Raw genomic sequence first — 7,180 nt, 5'->3', positions numbered from 1 at the left:
TTATTGTAATAAACCACCATCCCAACTCAGTTGGTGGCAGTCCCAGTAGAGAAGCCAAAGATTAAATGAGCGTGAAATAAAAGTCTCTCTATACTTAGATATGGTCTCTGCAGAACACAATTAAGGACCATAAGGTGAGCAGCATGTACAAGTCCACCCTGCTGTCAGCTTGGTGTACTGTCTCGTGGCCGAACAGAGCTCTAGGCTTCAGGAGTGTTAAAATGCATGTGTACACAATAGGCTATAAAATACCAGTTTCAAACAACCAAAGAAATTAAACAGAAAACCATTTCCATCAACATACTGTTGTGATCCAACAAACACTAGTATCAAAGCCATGTGCCCTACAGGAAACTCAGTGATTTGGTTTTTTCAAACGTATTTCTATGTGACTGTTTTGGTTAACAGCATTTTCATATTATGCTGAGATTGCTAAAGTACTTGAAAATCGAATTGTATCCTGTATTTTATGTGAAACAGTGCAATGATGTATGTGGTGCTGGTTGGTTTTTGTTTGCATCCAAGTTTAGCACAACATAGCCAAACACGATGTTTGGGTGGAGGCTACTAGTTTTTCACCCTGTGTTCCCCCAGATCCTGGAAACTGAAGTTACAGAAAGTGCAATGGAGCAGCAGCTGCTGGGGCAGCCATGAACTTAAGATAGTGAACGCCTGATCTGTGATCGATCATTTCAGCATTATGAGCATAGCATGTGCAATTATTAAATTAGGAAGCCGGCCTGCATATGCCCGAAGTAAGATGTGTCATTTGGGATCGAATTTGTCCGAGGAACTGACGGGCCCTGCAGAACTCTGCGGCAAAACCACGCGGGAAATCAGCCACAGCCATATGCCAGAGCAAGGGGTCTCTCAATCCGGAGCGGTTAGCGGGCCAGGAAAGGCCCCGACAGACTCCCGTCCGCAGCTCAGCCCTCACATAAACCTCGGCTCGGCTCGGCTCGGCTCGGCTCGGCTCGGCTCGGCTCGGCTCGGCTCGGCTCGGCTCGGCTCGGCTCGGCTCGGCTCGGCTCGGCTCGGCTCGGCTCGGCTCGGCTCGGCTCGGCTCGGCTCGGCTCGGCTCGGCTCGGCTCGGCTCGGCTCGGCTCGGCTCGGCTCGGCCCTCACATAAACCCCATCTTGGCTCGGCTCGGCCCTCACATAAGCCTCGCCGCGGCCCCGCCTCACCTATCCCCTCTCAGCCCCGCCCCAGCCCAGCCCCGCCCTCCGACCCTGGCACCTGACCCCGCGCAAGTGCCTCCCGCCCCCACCGCGGCCCCTTTTCTCTACAGCCGGCTCTCCACCGAGCCCCATTGGCTGCAGCGAGCCGTCCCTCACGACGCCCTTGGCTTGGGATTGGGTGCGCCGCTGTGTCCCGCGCTCAGCCTCACACCGGTGTGGGGAGAGGGCGGTGAGGCTTGGTGGCGGCTGTGGCACCCTCCCGCCCCCTCTCCTGTCGCGTCTTGGTCAGAGGGGGCGCTCCCGCCGCTCCCGCCGTCGTCGGGTCCCGGTCGAACTCCCGCTCCGCCCCCTCCCTCCGTCGCTGCAGTGCCTTCCCCAGCCCCGGCGGCGGTGTGCGGCGGTCTCTTTCTCTCCCCGATTGTGTTTCCGTTCTTCCCCACCCCCGAACTCCGAGGCGTTTTTTCTCCCCAAGGCTCCGCCGCCTCCCCAGGCCACCCGCTGCCGCTGCCGGGGTGGGGTGCGGGAGACTGAAGCAGCAGGAGAAGGGGGAAGTGTGCTAAAGGAGGCGGGGAGAGAGGGCGGCGGCGGCGGCGGGCGGGCAGGTGAGGCAGGCGGCCATCCCGCTCCCCTCCTTCTCTTGGCGGCGGCGTGGCGGCGGTGGGGGGAGGGCGTGCGGCAGCGGGTGAAGAGCTGTGTGCAGAGCGGCGGGGCGCAGCGTACCGGGGAGCCAGGCAGACGGGTCCGCGGACGAAGGGCGGCGGCGGGCCGTGCCGGGCTACCAGGGGCGGCTGGGTGGCGGCGGGGGCGCTGCTGTCGCGCCGCCGGGCAGCGTTTCTACCCGGCAGTCGCGCCGCCGGACGGGGCCGGCGCTGCTCGGGGCCGCCCGCGGCGCTGCCGCCGGCGAAGGCCGGGAGGAGCCCGACTCCACTGCTGCCCTCCCCCCGTGCACACGCACGTCGCACGCTCTGCGAACGTCCTCGTCGAGAGCTGTTCCATCTTTCCCCCCACCCCCGCCCCTTTCCTCTCTTATCCTCTGCCCCCCAAGAAGAAGACTTGATTGGATTTAATATATTTCTTTGGGGTCGGAAGAAACTCCTGCCTGCTGGATCTGGTTTAGACGCCCGCCAGACAAGGTAAATTTAATGGAGAAGGCTTGGGGAGTAGCAGCAACAGCAGCAAATTCCTTCCTCTGCTGAAGGGGGTGGGGAAAAAGGAAGGAGTTCACGCTTCATTTTGATATCCTGTTTCTGGCCTTTATTTTTCTGTGTTTTCCGCCTCGCATAGTTTAGCTGCCCTTTGTGTTTCTCCCCCTCCTGTCGAAGTGATGTTTGTATGAACGTAGTCGCTGGTTTCATGGAAGAGTTTGGGGAGACCAAAAGTTTTTTAGCAGTTCAAACACAAAAGTTTCTTTGTTCGGTCGGAGAAGGTATTGAATTGAAACTGCTCGACTCCGTGACTCCTCTGCTTCAGCGCCTTCCCTTCCAAAACGATTCCTGTCCTTGCGAGTATAATTGCGTCCTCGGGAAATAAGAAAGTTCTGAAGGAGGTAGTATCTTTTATTTAATCAAAAGATCTTGAGGCTTGGCACCATTTGTGTGTGCCGTTGCATGTTTGTTGTTCATTGTTTTTTTGCGATGTCGGCTAGTATTTGGTCGGACTTCTTCAAGACAACAGTTAGAAGTTCTTTATAAAAGGTGCCCTCGTAGTCCTCTGTAAATGCTGTCGCAGTTTTTCCCGTCGACTGCTGCCACCACCTCTCTTCCACCCTGCCACGCGCTTTCTGTCCTGATGAGTTGAACTGCGGTTTTTTTCCATCTTGTATAGGAGAGGTCTGTATTGCATTTTGATCCGTGCAAAGTTTATCTTAAGAGCCTCTTGTAAAACCAAACCAACCAAACAAAACCCCCTGCCCAGATAATCTAACCGTCTAGTGGTCTGATTTCTTAAAAGTATGTGCAGTTGAATCTTCAAGTTAACATAGCCTTGTTTGATTTTGATGGTATTGTCTTCTTTGTAATTTTTGAAAGTCGTATTTACAACTGTTGAAGGGGAAACTAAATACGGAGTTTTGGTGTAAGGTTTTGTGCTGCTAGTGCTTGTTCAGTTATGCCAACAATCTGGGTGTAGTGAAAGCTATATTGCTCACCGCAGATTCATTTCGTGTGCCTCAGAGAGGCAATTATTGGTTAGTTCTTTTGTGAAGGTAAGGAATTTATTGTATTGTGAGAGTTTGAAATGAGCTAGACGCCATAGCTCTGTGCCAGCTTATTTAAATTTTTGTTCCTGTTTGTCAGACTTGAAAGCAATGCGTTGGTCAGAAAAGATGTGTGTGCTTCAGTCTCTCAAGTGTCCAAAATGTGCTGGAATTTGTAAGGCCTGTCCAAAGTAATTCTGTGCAAAATTTCAAACACTACTACATGAGTAGTTCTTTAAGAACATCAAGTAATGTAGTGTTTGAGGGAAAATTTATTAGTTCAACTGTTTGATATACCATGAAGAAAAATCTTGACATATATCTGACCTCAAGTGGCTTCTATGGCTGCTAACAAGTAAATGCAGTTTATAGACTTACCTTTCCAGGCAGCAGTAAGGGTTATTCATAGGCGTCAGAAAGGGCTGAGCAAAATAAATGGCAGTGAACATCGGTTTCCTTATATGGCAGATACTTGGCAGAAAAGCAATGAAGTCTGAACAGAGTAATCCTTTTACAAAGAACGATCACTTTCCAAAGCAGTGTTTCAGTCCCAGTAATGACTTGAGATTCTCGTGGGGTGGGGTGGGTCATTGTAGCAATGCATGACAAATTTCGTTGTAAACCACAATGTTTGTAATGGATGCAATTTTGTTTCTTTTCAGACCTTTTGTATTTTTCATGATGCACTTGATATTTTTCAATGCCATGTAGAAGAATGGATCCTTATAGTGGAGGCACAACTTTTTGTGTTACTCTTTTGTCACTGTGGTAGCTATGGATAAGACCCCTTTCAGTGAAACATACCTTAGAATAGAATAGAATTAACCAGGTTGGAAAAGACCCTTGAGATCAAGTCCAACCTATCATCCAACACCATCCAATCAACTAAACCATGGCACCAAGCACCCTATCAAGTCTCTTCCTAAACATCTCTAGTGATGGTGATTCCACCACCTCCCTGGGCAGCCCATTCCAAAGGCCATTCACACTTTCTGTGAAGAATTTCTTCCTAACATCCAGCCTAAACCTTCCCTGGTGCAGCCTGAGACTGTGTCCCCTTCTTCTGGTGCTGGTTGCCTGGGAGAAGAGACCAAGCCCCACCTGGCTACAACCTCCCTTCAGGTAGATGTAGACAACAATAAGGTCTCCTCTGAGCCTCCTCTTCTCCAGGCTAAGCAATCCCAGCTCCCTCAGCCTCTCCTCATAGGGCTTGTGCTCCAAACCCCTCCCCAGCTTTGTTGTCCTTCTCTGGACATGTTCCATCAAGTCAACATCTTTCCTAAACTGAGGGGCCCAGAACTGAACACAGGACTCAAGGTGTGGCCTAACCAGTGCTGAGTACAGGGGCAGAACGACCTCCCTGCTCCTGCTGGCCAAACTATTCCTGATACAGGCCAGGATGCCATTGGCCTTCTTGGCCACCTGGGCACACTGCTGGCTCATGTTCAGCCTACTATCAACCAGTACCCCCAGGTCCCTTTCTGCCTGGCCACTCTCCAGCCACCCTGACCCCAGCCTGTAGCTCTGCATGGGGTTGTTGTGGCCAATGTGCAGAACCCGGCACTTAGATGTGTTTAATCTCATGCCATTGGAATCTGCCCATCTGTCCAGCCTGTTAAGGTCCCCCTGCAGAGCTCTCCTACCCTCTAATAGATCGACTCCTGCCCACAGCTTGGTGTCATCTGCAAATTTACTGATGTTGGGCTCAACATCCTCATCCAGGTCATCAATAAAGATACTGAACAGGATTGGGCCCAGCACTGATCCCTGGGGGACACCACTAGTGACTGGCTGCCAGCTGGATGTGACACCATTCACCACCACTCTCTGGGCACAGCCCTCCAGCCAGTTCCTAACCAGTGCAGAGTGCTGCTGTCCAAGCCACGAGCTCACAGCTTGTCCAGTAGTTTGCTGTTGTGGGGAATGGTGTTGAAGGCCTTGCTGAAGTCCAGGTAGACTACATTCACAGCCTTCCCCACATCCACCAGGCGGGTCACCTAATCATAGAAGGAGATTAGGTTGGTCAGGCAGGACCTGCCCTTTGTAGATCCATGCTGGCTGGGCCTGATCCCTTGGCCATCCTGTAAGTGCTGTATGATTGCACTCAAGATGACCTGTTCCATAATCTTGCCTGGCACTGAGGTCAGGCTGACAGGCCTGGAATTCCCTGGTTCCTCCTTCCGGCCCTTCTTGTGGATTGGCATCACATTGGCCAGTTTCCAGTCATCTGGGACCTCTCCAGTGGGCCAGGGCTGTTGAAGAATGGTGGAGAGTGGCTTGGCTTGCTCGTCTGCCAGCTCTCTCAGCACCCTAGGAGGGATCCCATCCGGTCCCATGGACTTGAATGGAATGAAGCTGAAGGTGGGGAGATTCAGGCTGGATGTCAGGAGGAAGTTCTTCGCCATGAGAGTGGTGAAGCCCTGGAATGGGTTGTCCAGGGAGGTGGCTGGGGCCCCGTCCCTGGAGATGTTTAAGACCAGGCTGGATGAGGCTCTGGCCAGCCTGATCTAGTGTGGGGTGTCCCTGCCCATGGCAGGGGGGTTGGAACTAGATGATCCTTGTGGTCCCTTCCAACCCTGACTGATACTATGATGATACTATGACTTGTGGGGATCCAAGTGCATGAAAGTGTAAGTCAGTACTGCTTATAGCTGATGGTTATATCATAGAATGCCATTCATGTCATTATCATAGTGTATTCTTTCTCAAGATCAGCCATCTCAAATGAAAATCAGTCTGACATGGATAGTCATAGTATGAAAAAAGGGATTTAAACATACACATGCTTGTGTTTCAGCCTCATGTTGCTTGAAACACTTCCATTGGTACATATTGGTAGCTTTGGGAAACATCTGACCTGGTTCTTTTTAGCTCATGCATTAAATTAAGATCATGTAATCATCAGTAATTTTAAGTAGATATGCTTGGATTCAAAGAGCTGAAGTTGCAGCCTATGGCATACTAGGAGATATGATTATCATTAGCCTGATTATCATATTAGTATGAATGTGAATACATTTGTTGTATGAATAAGCTGCCCAGGAAATATTTTTGGTGTAAGTGCAGCGTTCTATAAGGTATCCACTTGCACATCACATTCATACAGATTTGATGAGGGGGCTCCATGGAGAAAGTATCTTGATTGAAAGTTGCATTGTGCATTAAGTTGGTGGTGCAGGAAAACAGTGCTATGGTTTGTCCTCAGTGGAATTCTTTCAGAGTCTCTACTCCTAGATATAGAGAGCCATGCTTGGAACATCAAAGCTAAGGAAAGGCTTGCACATATGTAATATGCATTATATGTAGCATGTTAGCCATAGGTGGGTGGGAGCAAATTCCTCAACTTGGCTTTCCTGTAGGGGTATAATGAATCATTGGCTGGCTGCTTTGTTGTGTGGGTTTTTTTTTTCTTTCTTTCTTTTTTTCCGTTTTTTTTTTCTTTTCTTTTTTTTTCTCTTACTCTCTGTTCGCTCCCCATTTTGCTCCTCTTCTTACTCCCAAGCCTAAAGGAAAATCTTACATAAAGATCAAGTGGTTGGTGTGTCATTTCTTTAGCAGATTCTCCCTATGGAATAATCTGATCTGCTAAAGAAGGCTCTGACATTTATTACGCATAGAGGAATTATAAATCTAACCTTTTCCAAATGAGTAACTAGTTGAGTTGATGGAAAAGCTACCCTTACAGATAGGAAAACAGTGGACTGTACTCCTATGTAAGCATGAAAATGTGGATGGTGATTGTTGATACAGGTAGTTAAATGTGCAGTTAGTTTGTGGTAGCCTCCTACATTGATAGCTTAGCATCTT

At 50.0% G+C, this 7,180-nt stretch overlaps 1 protein-coding gene across 1 annotated transcript in view; it reads left to right on the top strand.

The window, feature by feature from the left end:
* Positions 1-1,818: 1,818 nt before the first annotated feature.
* The window catches only part of ERBIN (erbb2 interacting protein), a 137,676-nt gene continuing 132,314 nt past the window's right edge, over positions 1,819-7,180 (top strand). The window contains exon 1 of the mRNA XM_054177740.1: positions 1,819-2,312. The gene's annotated coding sequence lies outside the window, so the exon portion shown is untranslated. The remainder of the gene's footprint in view (positions 2,313-7,180) is intronic.

The sequence above is a fragment of the Dryobates pubescens genome, chromosome Z, assembly GCF_014839835.1.
Source record: "Dryobates pubescens isolate bDryPub1 chromosome Z, bDryPub1.pri, whole genome shotgun sequence".
In the NCBI taxonomy this organism is placed as follows: Eukaryota; Metazoa; Chordata; class Aves; order Piciformes; family Picidae; genus Dryobates; species Dryobates pubescens.
The sequence above is the reverse complement of the archived record's forward strand: the minus strand, read 5'-3'. Positions and strand labels throughout refer to the sequence as shown.